The 15,616-nt window shown below is 39.6% G+C and overlaps 1 pseudogene; it reads right to left on the reverse strand.

Moving 5' to 3' along the window:
- Positions 1-206: 206 nt before the first annotated feature.
- Positions 207-12,591, reverse strand: LOC110124850 (olfactory receptor 5W2-like; annotated as a pseudogene).
- Between the last annotated feature and the right edge of the window lie 3,025 nt (positions 12,592-15,616).

Here is a 15,616-nt window from a genome sequence, read left to right on the forward strand (position 1 = left end):
CCCTGATGCTGGGAAAGATTGAGGGCAGGAGGAGAAGGGGAATGACAAATGAGATGGTTGGATGGCATCACTGATTCAATGGACATGAGTTTGGGTAAACTCTGGGAGTTGCTGATGGACATGGCGGCCTGGCATGCTGTGGTTCATGGGGTCTCAAAGAGTTGGACTTGACTGAGCAACTGAACTGAACTAACTGATGTGTGTAGTCATATGTACAGATATATAATATAAATATTTAAAAATAGCTTATTTTTCAATTTTTATAAGACCTCCTTTATATCTTTGTTCTGCAAACTATAAATCAGAGGGTTTAACAAGAGAATCACAAGGGTGTAAAACAATGAGGTCATTTTGTCTTGATCTAGAGAATAGGAAGAACTTGGTCAGAAATTCATGAAGAGTAGAGTTCCCTGGAAAATGACCACTGCAGTTAGGTGGAAAGTGCAGGTGGAGAAAGCTTTGAACCTCCCCTCAGCAGAGTGGATCTTCAAGACTGAAAGGATGATATAACAATAAAAGACAAGAACGCCTGAAATTGTACTCAGCTCAATGAAACAGAAAACAATAAACACCATCAGTTCACTGACCTGTATATCAAAGCAGGAAAGGAGGAAAAGTGGAGGTAAATAACAGAAGAAATGGCTAATCACATTTGACCCACAGAAACATAAGCGGAATGCTGATGTTGTGTGGATCAAGGCATCTGTCATTCCAACCAGGTAAACCCCAGCCATGAGCAGGGAGCATACCCCACTGCACAAGCTGACTGCATAGAGCAAGGGGCTGCTGATGGCCTTGTACCAGTCATAGGCCATCACTGCCAGTAGGAGACACTCAGAATCTGCAAAGATACAGAAAACCAAGAATTGCAGAGCACAGCCACAGGAAGAGATTGATTTATTCTTGGCAAATAGGTCCACCGGCATCTTTGGGCCAGTGACTGTGGAATAGCAGAAGTCACAGAAGGAGAGGTGGCTGAGGAAAAAGTACATGGGTGTGTGAAGCTGGAGATCCATCCTAATCAGGGTTATCATTCCAAGTTTTGACAGAAGATTGATGAGATAAGCAAGGAGAAACATGGTAAATAGGATCACTTTGTTCTAAGTGTTATCAATAATTCCCAAGAAAATGAACTTAGTAAAGGAGAAGCGATTCTCTCTACTCAGCCTTCTTTGTTCTTTTCTAAAGTTTTAGCAAGTGATCAAGAAAATGACACATGGATGTGAAACACTTTTGCACGTCTGCAAAATATCACTAGATGGAGCATGATTTTTTTTCTATAATTATATTTTTATATTTAGAAAATAATTCATGTAATGTATATGTACTCTTGAAGAGGGACAGCTCTAAATAAGCAGTAATAAAATTGTCTGGACTTGAGCTTTGAGAAATAGTGATGTAAATTTAGATGTCATTCATGAGGTATGCTACTTTCTACAAACTCTTCTCTGAGCATTATTTTCCTTATTTCAGTGGGTAGATATCGATAAATTTCACTCTCCAAAGCAGAGACATTACTTTGCCAACAAAGGCCCTTCTAGTCAAGGCTATGGTTTTTCCAGTGGTCATGTATGGATGTAAGAGTTGGACTGTGAAGAAAACTGAGCCCCGAAGAATTGATGCTTTTGAAATGTGGTGTTGGAGGAGACTCTTGAGAGTCCCTTGGACTGCAAAGAGATCCAACCAGTCCATTCTAAAGGAGATAAGCCCTGGGTGTTCATTGGAAGAACTGATGCTGAAGCTGAAACTCCAATACTTTGGCCACCTCATGCGAAGTGTTGACTCATTGGAAAAGACCCTGATGCTGGGAAGGATTGGGGGCAGGAGGAGAAGGGGACGACAGAGGATGAGTTGGCTGGATGGCATCACTTACTCAATGGATATGAGTTTGGGTAAACTCCAGGAGTTAGTGATGGACCGGGAGGCCTGGCGTGCTGCGATTCATGGGGTAACAAAGAGTCAGACATGACTGAGTGACTGCACTGAACTGAACTGATCTGAACTATCTCTTCAAAATAATATGTAAGGACACCAGTGTTAGAGAAGACAGGTTTAAGCATGAGACTAAGCATTTTCTATGCTTGAAAATATTCACGAGTACAAAAAAAATGATTAGAAAAAATAACTACAAAATTTATGTTTCTCAAAAACACATGATCACTTTAAGAGTCTTTAACTTAGTTCCAGAAACAATGAGTATAACACTGACTAGCATTAATAAAAAATAATTATAGTACAGATTTTAGTTTAGGTTGTGTTTATTATTTGGAGATACATGAAATAATTATTATCTACCTTTTTTCTAGAAATTTGTAATTGCTTTCCCACAATGCTCTTTATCTCATTTTGTAGTGGTTGTAGTCTAGGGATGAATCTATTGACCAGTGGACAAAAAAAGTTAAAAGGAAGTAAAAGCAACAGAATGTACCACATACATTTGAATCATTTTAGAGTTTAAATCACCTTTAATTTAATAAAATGTAAATGAAAAGACTGACAATAGATACTTCTAAAATACAGACTTCTATCTATGTTATATGTATGTATTTATGTGTGTGAATGTGTATATATATATTTAATGTATCTGAGAATAGAATATAAGCAATAGACTTTTTCCTTAGACCTAAGTAAACAGGGTATATGGTTTGCTGTGGCGATGAATTTGTACATGTTTTTATTTTTACTGTGGTACATACACTATTTTTTCAATAAAACAATATATACCTTAAATTGTTTTTTAATATTTAACAGATGATAAAAAGAGTAAAGTCTAATCCATGAACCAAGAACAAAATGAAATAAATTAAAGTAGGTGTGTGTGGAATTAATAAGTTCAGACTCATTCAATTCTGAGAGGAAAATATTATTACTAGCCATTAAATGCAGATTTTGGAGAATAGGAAGGCATAAAATATTTCACTTACTAAACTGTGTCTTTCTCAAAAAGTTAAGTATTTTCTCCTATATTCTTTAAGTTAGGATCTAGAAACCTGCCTGAGATGAGCAAGGCTTGAGTAGCTGCACAACAATCAGTGAGTGTTAGTCACTCCGTGTCCAGCTCTTTATGACCCCATGTGACCTTCCCTGGCTCCTCTGTCCACGGAACTCTCCAGGCAAGAACACTGGAGCAGGTTGCCATTCCCTTCTCCAGGGAATCTTCCCCATCCAGGGATCAAATCTAGGTCTCTTGCACTGCAAGCAGACGCTTTACCATCTGAACCACCAGGCAAGAACAACAGGCAGATGGCCTTTCATTCTACCAGGTACATTGGGATGTAAATCCTGGTGCTACTGCTGTTAGGCTTTGATGTTACACAAACACTTCGTTAATTGTATTTCTGCTTCTCTATATTCCCTTGAGAATTCAGAGACAACTTAGCACCAGCTGAGTTTTTGTGCTTCACTGCTGTTACCAAATTGCCCTGTGTTAGGAAGAAAGCTGCAAATTGTAAGACTGCTTGACAGTTACCCTGAAACTATTTTCTCCTTCTCTAGTAAAACAGGAAACTTAAGGAAACTCAAAAATAATCCCTCCCTCCATCACTTCTAACTTCTTTGCATTATTCATTGTGTTTTTGAAACATTCTCCTTCATACCTCATTTAGGAGTATAACTACACTCCAATTGTATTTTCTTTTATATTAAAGTATAATACTTATATTACATATGTCATAAAATTCACCCTTTTAATGTATATAGGTTTTTGTTTTTAGTTTTATCGTGTTTTCAAGGTTTTTCAGTCATCACTACTATCTACCTCCAGAATATTTTCATCAGTTCAATATGAAATCCAAACCTTTTAGATCTCATTCCCTGTCCCTGCTGACCCCAGCCCTGGCAGCCACTAATCTATATTCTGACTCTGTGAAGTTTCTTATTCTTAGTCTTGCATATAAACAGAATCATGCAATGTGTGTTGTATTTTTTCTTCTCTCAGACTTTTTTTCTTCAGTGGAATACTGTCAAGGCTCATCCATATTGTTCATGTGTCAGAATCAGAATTCTGTTTCACTGAAGGGCACAATAATATTTCATTGTATGGATATTGCACACTATATTGATCCATTGTTCAATTGGATAAATCCTGGGTTGTTTCTGCTCTTTATCTGTCATGGATAATGATGCTACATTATTCTTATCAATACTAACTTTCAAGGCAGCCATCATCACCAAACATTATCTTACTCCTATTATCCAACCACATACCAAAGGATATTTCATTGACTTTATGTCTCCCTCACATTTTCTAAACAGTGCACTTTTTTTTCTGAGTTATATTAATTTGTTCATGTAAGAATCTGTGTACTAAATTTAAGGTCTCAGAAATTAGAGCAATGCTTATTTTGTATTTTCTAAACTTCATGACATAACGATTTGAAAAAATAGTACTTTCTAAATATTTGCCATTAAGTATTTATGACTATTAAGGTAGAAAATAATGTGCTATGCTCAGTTACTCAATCATGTCCAACTCTTTGCAACCCCCTTGGACCACAGTCAGCCAGGTTCCTCTGTCCATGGAATTTTCCCAGCAAGAATACTGAAACTGGGTTGCCATTTCTTCCTCCAGTTGAACTTCCCAACCCAGGGATGGAAACTGTGTCTCTTGCATCTCCTACATTGGCTGGCAGATTCTTTAGCACTGAGTCACCTGGGGAAATAATGTAAAAAATAGCAATAAACCTGTTTTGAAAATTTTTCTACAGATATAGCTTAATTGTACAAAAAAGGTCTTAATGATCTGGATAACCACGATGGTGTCATCACAGAGTTAGAGCCAGACATCCTAGAGTGTGAAGTCAAGTGGACCTTGGAAAGGACTACTATGAAAAAAGCTAGTGGAGGGGATGAAATTCCAGCTGAATTATTTCAAATTTTAAAAGTGATGCTGCTAAAGCGCTACACTCAATATGCCAGCAAACTTGGATAACTCACAAGTGGCCACAAGACTGGAAAAGGTCAGATTTCATTCCAACCTGAAAGAATGGCAATGACAAAGAATGCTCAGACTACCATGCAACTGTGCTCATTACACAAGCTTGCAAGGAAATGCTCAAAATCTTTTAAGCTAGGCTTCAACAGACATGAACTGAGAATTTCCAGATATACAAGCTGGATTTAGAAAAGGCAGAGGAACAAGAAATCAAATTGACATCAGTTGGATCACAGAAAAAGCAAGAGAATTTCAGAAAAATATCTACTTCTGCTTCATTGACTATGCAAAACCCATTGACTGAGTGGATCACAATGAACTGTGGAAAATTCTTAAAGAGATGTAAATACCAGACCATATTACCTTCCTCCTGATAAACCTATATGCAGTCAAGAAACAACAGTCAGAATCAGACTTGGAAAAATGGACTGGTTCAAAGTTGGGACAGGAGTACATGAAGGTTGTATATTGTCACCATGTTTATTTAATTTGTATATGCAGAGTATATCATGCAAAATTCCAGACTGGATGAAGCCCAAGCTGGAATTAAGATTACTTTAAGAAATAACATCCTCAGATATGCAGATGATATCACCCTAATGGCAGAAATGAAGGAGAACTAAAGAGTCTCTTGATGAAGGTGAAAGGAGAGTGAAAACGATGGCTTAAAACTCAATATTCTAAAACAAAGATTATGGTATCTGGTCCCATCACTTCATGGCAAATAGATGGGGAAAAAGTGGAAGCAGTGATAGATTTTATTTTTCTTGGGCTCCAAAATCACTATGAACATTAAAATTAAAAAATTCTTGCTCCTTGGAAGGAAAGCGATGACAAAACTTGAAAGTGTATTAAGAAGCAGAGATATCACTTTGCTGACAAAGATCCAAATAGCTAAAGGTATGGTTTTCCCAGTAGTCACGTAAGGTTGTGAGAGTAGGACCATAAAGAAGGCTGAGGCCAAGATTGATGCTTTCAAATTGTGGTGCTGGAGAAGAATGTTGAGAGTCCCTTCAACAGCAAGGGGATCAAACCAGTCAATCCTGAAATAAACCAACCCTGAATATTCACTGGAAAGACTTATGCTGATGCTGAAGCTTCAATTCTTTGGCCATCTGCTGTGAAGAGCCAACTCACTAGAAAAGACCTTGATGCTAGGAAAGATTGAGGGCAGGAGGAGAAGGGGGCGGCAGTGTATGAGATTGTTGGATGGCATCACCGATGGACATGAGTTTGAGCAAACTCAGGAAGATAGTGGAGGACAGGAGAGCATGGCGTGCTACAGCTCACGGGGTCGCAAGGAATCCAACATGACTTGGCAACTAAACAACAATAACAGTATTGGAGAGTGAGGGAAATGCTTGAAAATCATGTATCTATATATCTGAAAAAGAATTTGTATCCAAACTTTATGAAAATCTCTCATCAATAATAAAAATAAAATTAATAAAATTTACACTAAGGATTGAATAGATACTCTCACCAAGAATATGTTCAAATAACAAGGTTATATATAACAGTTTGCTCAGCATCTTTACTTGTTAGGGACATGACTGTAAAGTAACAATGGGTTAAAATTAAAAATGCTGATTAAGCCTAATTTTCTGTTTTATCTGAATTTTCATTTGGTATTTAACAGGAACACAGATTATATTCTTATTTGTTTGGGTTATATTTCTATTTATTTATTTTTATTTTGCTTGTTTCCTGCTTTTTCTTGTTTTTTTTTTTTATCTGTAAACCTAAGAAACTCATCTAGCAAAATTTCATATCATTAGTACATTTTTAATTTGGGAAAAATGATTCATAGGGACAATTGCTGATACCTTTTTAATGTCTTTGCCATTGCATTCTTGATGTGATCAACCCAATACTCAAATATCAAATGCATTACTGTGGGGATATTGTTGAGAAAAAGCTCAAACCACATAACTAATTGCTAATAATTTTCCACTGGTTAAAATCAAGAAACTGATGCACATATGTAACAAAAGAATTGCAATATCATTATTAAACCTCTCTGGCACACATTTGCTGTATGTAGAATTGTCCTTGATTACCGAATTCTGTTTCAATTCAAATTAATTTTCCTTCAGGTACTTCCTGATCTTCTGGGATTCAAAAATCCCTTAAGTTGCATTGTATTCAACCAGAACCTGACTTTCACTTTGTAACAGCTCCTCAAGACCATGTAGACGATCATGCCTTCAATGCCCCACAAGGGGGCAGCACTTCTTCATGGCCCACTGCTTTTTTCCGGGAATTTCCTTGTTTCTTATCTCCGATACTGTTGATTTCTGATGTGTTCGTTTCAGTTGTATGGATACATGATTCAGATGTGCATAGATGTTTGTTTATTCTCTTTGGGTTCATTTTCACGTATAGGTGATTACAGTGTGTTCATCAACTTTCCTGTGCTATTCAGTAGTTACTTTTGGATCATCTATTTGATACATATTACAGTATATATGTCAATTCCAAACTCTTAATTTCTCCCACTGTTTCTGAAGGTTGGGGGCTCTGCAGAGGGCAACAGGCATTCCTGGTCCATTGTGGAGGCACGCTGCCTGCTACGTGCCCCCAGCTCCCTTAACCCCCGTGACACTCCAACCTCGGTCACAAGCCAATCAGGCTCCAAGGATGAGACATCAGCCCAGGTCACTATGGCCTAAGGGGAATAGAATCAACATTTCTTCTTCCATATTTTTCTGTTTTTACACTATGATTTGAACTGGAGTATATAGGTGAGTTACAATTTTGTGGGGCTTTTTTTTGCTTTTCAATCTAATGCAACTTTATTTTCTTGGTGACCAGACGTTTCTTTTCTAAATCTGTTAGGCAGTGTTTCTTTGGGAAAGAACTTCATTTGTATCCATTTTCAGATTACCCTAGTAGAGGTGATATCATATGATAGTTGTCTCTCCCTGTCTCCCTTACTTCACTCGGAATGATCATCTCCACTTTATTTTCTGCGGCTGGACTTGGAGTTATTTCCTACGTCCTTATTGTTGAAAAATATTGCATTGTGTACATGTGTCCCATCTTCTGTCTCCATTCTTCTGTAATTTCTACTTTTAACTTGCTTTCCAGACTTGACTATTGTACCTTTTTGGGCCAAGATTGCAGGGGTTCCAGTGTCTTTTAGATGTTTTTATTTTCTTTGGGTTTATGCCCAGGTGTGGGACTGCTGGGTCCTACGGCACTTGTGTTGCAGTGAAAAGGGGGAAAAGACGAATTTATTGCAGTAAAAAAGAGAAAGAGAGAGATGAATTTTTCTCTTTCCCCTTCCTGAGAACAAAGGCAATAAAGAGAACTGTGAGCAGACCTGAACATTCCTAGATTTTTTTTTAACTTTAGCCACTCCTAGCTTTGCATGTCTGTAGCCAAGTTTGCTTTCCTGCCCCTAACTCTGTAGGAACTACACTTTGCCCTATGTAAAATCTCCTCTATCCTGGGAATAGTTAAATCATACTAAGGATAATGAGTCTAATGACACTAGAAAGTTAGGCTGGGTGCCTTATAACAATGCCAGTATATAGTTTCCCTAAAAAATAAGGATTGGTATGGGACAAACTAAGTCAGATGACTTAGGTATATACTAGGCTATGCATAATGGAAGTTCTTAAGTTCTTACTGATGACCTTGTCATTATTGCTAGCTATATTGTTTTCTACATTGCCTGTTTCAAAAGTGTTGTCCTAAGCCAATTATACAAAGTGAAGTAAGTCAGAAAGAGAAACACCAATATAGTATATTAAAGCATATGTATGCAATTTAGAAAGATGGTTATGACGACCCTATATGCAAGGCAGCAAGAGACACAGATGTAAAAACAGATTTTTGGACTCTGTGGGAGAAGGTGAGGGTGGAATGATTTGAGAGAATAGCATTGAAATATGTATTGCCATATGTAAAGTAGATGACCACTGCGAGCCTGACTCATGAAGCAGGGCGCTCAAAGCCGTGCTGCGGGACACCCTGGAGGGGTGGAGGGGAGGGCAGCGGGAGGGGGGTTCGGGGTGGGGGCACACGTGTGCACCTCTGGCTGATCATGTTGATGTACGGCAGAAAGCCACCGCAGTATTGCAAAGTAACTGTACTCCAATTAAAATAGATTAACTAATTTTTAAAGAATTTTTTTAAAGTATTGCACTCTACATTACCAAGTGTGTTACAAAATGGCTACGTAATGCCCCCAAGCTAGGGTCAGATTCATGACCCTGAAGAGGCTGGGCCATCTACCACTGAAGCCACTGACTTTAACACCCCCTGAAAGGAGTTCAGGGTGGAAATTAGGAATGAGGTACTCTGTGCTCCGAAAACAAAAACTGCAGAAAAGGCCTTTAGATAGTTGGACACTTTGGGGAGGAAATTTTTATGACCCCTGATTCTTGTATTTTAAACCTAGAGAAACACTAACATCACTGACAGCGACAGCCACTTTGGCTATTAAGAAAAAAAACTTACAATTAAAGTCAAAACAGAGTAAATAGCTAGGCGACACTGCAGTGTGATTTCAGACAAGCCCTTGCGTTGTTGAGAACCTGAGTCTTCCGAGCTGTGTCAGACTTAGGGTGCCATCAGCCATTCTGAAAACCAAGCCTGCTGGCAGCAGGTGACTGCAACCTTACTTTTTAAAGGTCTCTTCTTGTAACTGTTATATGTTTAGACAAGGAAATTGCTTTGGATCATATGTTGACAGGAAAAATAAATGTGTAATGACCAATAGCCACATTAAAGGTTAAGACCTACGTAGATAAACGTAGACACTGGCGACCTGGCTACAAGTCCCCTCAAAGCGTTAAGTCTAAATTAGGATTCAGGCTCAATTTCAGGCTTAATTTTTTCTAATTTGTCTATTAATGTTCAGGTTGTCATTCCTCTATTTCTGAGTCCTAATGGCTCCAGCCCTTTGGACGGGATGACCTCAGCACTGACCCTGTCTGGACACAGTCAAAATTGCCATCAAACGTAACTTGGTCCTTACTCGTTCTTTGAGCCCCATTTACAATAACTCTTTTACCGATCTATGACCTCTGTTTTCTTAACTTATCTCCTCCAGATGACAACAGACTTACATTGAGATAATAATGATGGGGAGAGAAAACCCACGCCCCCAAGGTGATTACAGCCACGCCTCTGAACAGATCCTGTGGGAACAACCACAAAAGTCACCCTGGGGCCCCTTAATCAAACGGGGCAAGAGCCCCGTGACCCCAACTCAACAGGGTCCCTGAGTCCCCGGTCAGCATTCAAGATGCTGTGAAAGGCCGGCCTTCTGTCCCTCGTCACCCCAATAAGGATTTCTTGGCCTTCACATCTCTCAAGGAGAAATTGAAGCAGGAGGAAGATGGGCCCCTGGGCTGAAGGAAAGATGGGCCCCTGGGTTGAACAGAGCAAAACTGAGGTTTTGTCCTCAACCAGACAAGAAAAAGAATGACACCTATTTACCTTGTCTTTGATATGGAGGAAATAAAATGACAGGAGAATTTGTTGCAGTGAAAAGGAAAAAGAAAAAAAAAAAGTGAGTTTGTTTCTTCTTTCCTGAGAACAAAGAAGATAAACAGAACAGTGAGCAGGCCTGAGCATTTCTAGTTGTTTTTTTTTCTTTCATTTTTACTTTAGCTGCTCCTAACTCTGCATATCTGTGACTTAGTTTGCTTTTCTGCCCCCTCCCTCTGCAGGATTACATTTCACACCTACTGTCCTGTGCTTACCCTTACAACACCCTTCCCCTTGTAGTTACACATCAGAAAGAAGGCTGAAGAGCCACCCAACTGCCAGGCTCAGTTACTGGGTTACTGATGCTAGCCTGGGACCATTTTTTGAGACATTCTAACGCATTTGTTCCTCATCAGCAGCCCCTCACTGTGAGCGCTTGCCTTATATAAGCCACTAGACTCCTCGTGGAGCAGGGAGCAGCACAGTTTTTGAGGCAGGAGCCTACTGTGTTCTCCTCTCCACTGGCTGAGGATTAAAGTCACCTTTCTATTCCTCCAAGCTTTGTCTCCATGTTTTTTTGAATACGGTGGACAGAGAAAGCCAAGATTTTGGCCAGCGACACTTGTATGTGATTTTTAAGTGACCCCCCACACATTCTCCTAAGTACATTGGGAACAACAGTGCAGGAATTTCCTTCCTCTCCACACCCTCTCCAGCATTTATTCTTTAAGATGTTTTAGGTGGCCAATCTGATGAATGTGAGTGCTTACCTCACTGGACTTTTGATTTTCATTTCTCTAGTCATTAGTGACGCTGAACAACTTTTCATGTGCCTATCTGCTCTCTGTAAGTTTTCCTTGGAGAAACATCCATTTCAATCTTTGGCCCATTTTTTTTTTTTTCTTGGTTTGTATGTATTTTTTATATTGAGCTGCATGAGCTGTTTGTATGTTTTGGAGATGAATTCCTTGTGGGTCTCTTCCTTTGCAAATATTTCTTTCTATTCTGAGGGTTGTCCTTATCTTTCCTTGAGGGTTTCCTTTTGGTATGCAAAAGCTTTTAAGGTTAACTTGGTCTCATTTTCTGATTTGTGGTTTATTTTTCATTTTTCTAAGAGGTGGATCCACAAAGAACTTGCTGCATTCATGTCAAATTGTGTCCTATTTCTAAAGAATTTCATAGTATCCATCCTTACAATTAGATTTTTAAAATCTATTTGGAGTTTATTTTTGTGTATGGTGTTAAGGAGTATTCTAACCTCTTTCTCATTTTCATGGCTAAGGAAGCTTCACAATGTCCTCCATGGTGGCCGTTACCAATTTATATTCCAAGCATCAGTGGAGGAGGGTTCCTTGTCTGCACACCCTCTCCAGCAGTTATTGTTTTTAGAGTGTTTGGCCATGGTCCTTCTGACTGGTGTGGTGTGATACCCCGCTGTAGTTTAGATTTGCATTTCTCTAATAAATAGTGATGTTGACATCTTTTCTTGTAATTATTTTAAAGGGTGTGAGTTAAACTTACTTCTTGGAATTGGCTTCATTAATGCCTGCCTTGTTTTGAATTATTTTCCAATGACCACCCCTAAGGCACTTCTCCGTGCCTTAGGAGGGCAGGTGTTTTTTACTTTGTGAAATGTGAGTATCTCCTGCCATATTAATAAACATGAAACGTCACAGCCATCAGTGATTTCTGGTGTCCAGGTGTGAATGAGGGTTCCCCAAACGGTGACCCAGAGGATGTCATCGCCACCCCACCCCCCCCAACACACGCACAGTGATAGCTGAGGAGCTGGGGGAATGCAAGAACAAGGTGAACAAGGAAGCAGGATTGGCCCCAGACAGCTGAGGTGATTATGAAAGGAATGAATTCAGTGAGCCCAGAGGCTTGCATCTTCCCAAACATTGAATGCTAAATTCCTTAACTGGATATCTGATCTTTGCTGTTCAGACCATCTGCTTCCCTTGTTGTAAACTTGTATAGCCTAACTTCCCCTCCTGCCTCCTTGGAGCAGTTTTCTCAGAGATACTGAGATGCTGTCTCCCAGACTTGGGGTTGTAAACATTCCCACCAAGTAAAATAACTTTCTCCTTTCAGGTTGTGACTGTATTTTTTAGTTGACAATTTACAGACCTTTAATTCTTACATAAATGCCCGGCAGCACTGCTCTTCATGGTGTTGTTACAGAAAATGGCCACAAGGCGGCAGCACTTCTCCATGTCGCACTCTTTTTTTTTAAACCTGTACTTTCCTTATTTTCTATTGGATATAATTGATTTCTAACGTTGTGCTTGTTTCAGATGTACAGGAACTAGATTCAGTTACATTAATACCTAGACATTTATCTATTCCCTTTTGGTTTCTTTTTCACATGTAGATGATCACAGTTTGTTCAATAAACTTCCCTAGGTTATTCAGTGAGTACTTTTTGATCATCTATTTGATATGTATTAATGTGCATATGTTAACTCCCATCCCTTCAGTTATCCCGCCTGTATCTGGAGAGCCACAGGCACTCCAGGTTCATCGTGGAGGCACACTGCCTGCCACATGCCCCCGGCTCCCTCAGCCCCAGGACACTCCAGCCTTGGGCCCCAAGCTAATCAGGCTCCGGGAATATGACACCAGCCCAGGTCACTGTGTCCTGAGGGAAATAGAGTCACTATTTATCTTTTGATTTTGCTGTTTTTATTTCATCATTTGAACTAGAGTACATAGGTGAATTACAGTCTTGTGGGTGGCCTTTTTCCCTTCTACCACAACTAGTTTCACTTCCATTAATACATGTTGAGTTTCTTTCCATATAGGTTATTACAGAGTGTGGAGTAAGTGTCCTTGTGTTATGCAGTGGATCCTGGTCATTTATTTTATAAATAGTAGTGTGCAAATATTAGTCTGAAGCAACTCATTTCTCCATGCCCCACATTTATATCCTGATGATTAGAAGTTTCTAGTCTGTGAGGCTCTGTCCCTGGGCAAGAAGTTCAATTGTATCCATCTTTAGATCACATCTATCATATGATACTGACACTTGCCTCTTCTTTGTCCGTTACTTCGCTCGGAATGATCATCTCTACTTCCGCTCCTGTGGCCTGCCTTGGCATTATTTCTTACTTCTCTATGGTTGAGAAATATTGCATTGTGTTCATGCACACCATCGTCTGTATCAATTCAACTGTGCTTCTACAATTAGCTTGATTTCCAGTCTTGGCTATTGTACCTTAGGGGGTCAAAATCACAGGGTTACCCATCTTTTTTTTTTTTTTTTTTTTTACAATATTCTGGCTGTATTCTGGACCCCTCCCCAGTTCAAACAGCAGACACAAACTGGCTCAGGCTCCAGGGATGGGATAGCAGCCCAAATCAGGGAGGTTGCAGGGAATAAATTAGACACTGATTTTTTTCTTTTTCATAACATGCTGAAGTTATGTCTGAGTGCAGTTGATTTGCAGTTTTGTGCCTCCTGATAGTGTACAACCGCCTGATTCAGTTATGACAGCGTATCTGTTCCTCTTTGGATTCTTTTGCCACAGAGATGATTGCATAAGCTCAAGCAAAGCTCCACTTGCTTAACATCAGGTCCTTCTTGAGCATCTATGACAGCTACAGATTTCTGTGTGTGTATGGAAGGAAGGAAAAGAGATCATCATTTTGGATCATCTATTACAGCTATTTATTTATGTGTGTATGTAAGTCCCTACCTCCAAATTCATCTCTGCCCTTTCTTCTTTTTTTTCACTGTGTTTGAATTCTCAAAGTCTCTTTTTGGGTTGTAACTTAGTTCCTTTGTATCTCTTTCTTATTTTTCCTACAAGGGACATCAAAGGCTGTTGCCTTCCTCAGTTTGACTGATTTCACTTAGCGTATGATCCTTCAAGGTCCATCCTTCTAGCAACCAGTGGCATAATTTCATAATTGCAGTGGTGCTTTTTCATAGCTGAGTATTCATCCATCCTCTATATGTAGCACATCTTCTTTAACCTTTAATCTGTCAGTGGACATTTTCCTGGTTCTGTGTTAAGTAGAGCTGCAGTGAATGTTGGGGTGCACGTGTTTTTATTGAATGATGACTTTCTTGGGATATGGGCCCATGTGTGGGGATGTCCGGTTCTCCTGAGGACTGGCTCTCTCTTGAGTTTTGTTTTGTTTTGTTTTGATATGCAGAGGCTGAGCTTTCTAGTGGCTGTTGTCAGTGTCCATTTCCACTGAACATGTAGTGGGGTTACCTCACTTGCTGGCTCTCTCCTGTATTTATTGTTTGTAGACTTGTGAGGATGACCAGTCTGACTGGTGGTATTTTGTTGATCCTTTAATGGACCAGAACCTGGTGGTCCGGAGTCGACAATGAGAGATTGTAAGAAGGAAAGAGGTTAATATTCCCTGGGTTACGCAGCCGGCTTCCGGGCTCCAGGGAATCAGCCAGAAATAGAGAAATAGAGAAAGACAGAAAGAATAGAAAGAAAAAAAGAAAGACATGGGGACCAAAGCTTTGATGGAGCAAAAGTGTTTTAATCAACATGGCTTGGGCATATATACTGTAGCTATTCTCAGCAAAGATAAAGATTAAAATTCCAGACTTACAAAACCTAAGACATCCCTATTAGAGAGAGAGTTGCAAACAATCATCTTTTACTGTAGGGCTCATAAAAAGGAAGAGGGTACTTATCACCGTAATGAGAAATGCCTGGATTCCTCAGCCCCAGGAAAGGCGCGCCTCTCCTCTTAATTCCTGAATATTCAGGAATCAATAAGGGCCAGAGGGTTCCTGACAGATCCAAACAGCACACGGGAAGCCTCTGGTTAAATGCTTCCTGACAGGATTTGATTTCCCGTTGTTTTGATTGGCATTCCTGCAACGGGTAGGGTTGCTGTGCATCTACTCCTGTGGTGAAGGTTTGCTTTTTTTTTTTTTTCTTATTTCCTTTACATTAAAGGGTATGAAGAAATTTTACTGTGGCAATTGGTTTCTTGAAACTCTGTTGTATTTGGAATTTATTTCTGCAACTCCAGCCCTGGGAGATTTCCTGAGGGCATCTGTCATTAACAAAAATCCCAGGCCTTGTGAATTAGAAGTGCTGGTCAGCCTCTTTGGTCAAGCTGTAGTTGCAAGAAATGTTTACAGGCACTTTTGAAAGTTCATCTCTGGTTCCTGGGAAAGTCAGCATCCTGGGCTGTGGATTAGAGTGAATTATACCTGAGCAAACACCTAAGGGCTTGTGTTTCACTACTGTCCCCCATAAAGCA

This window comes from Odocoileus virginianus, chromosome 24 (assembly GCF_023699985.2).
Source record: "Odocoileus virginianus isolate 20LAN1187 ecotype Illinois chromosome 24, Ovbor_1.2, whole genome shotgun sequence".
In the NCBI taxonomy this organism is placed as follows: Eukaryota; Metazoa; Chordata; class Mammalia; order Artiodactyla; family Cervidae; genus Odocoileus; species Odocoileus virginianus.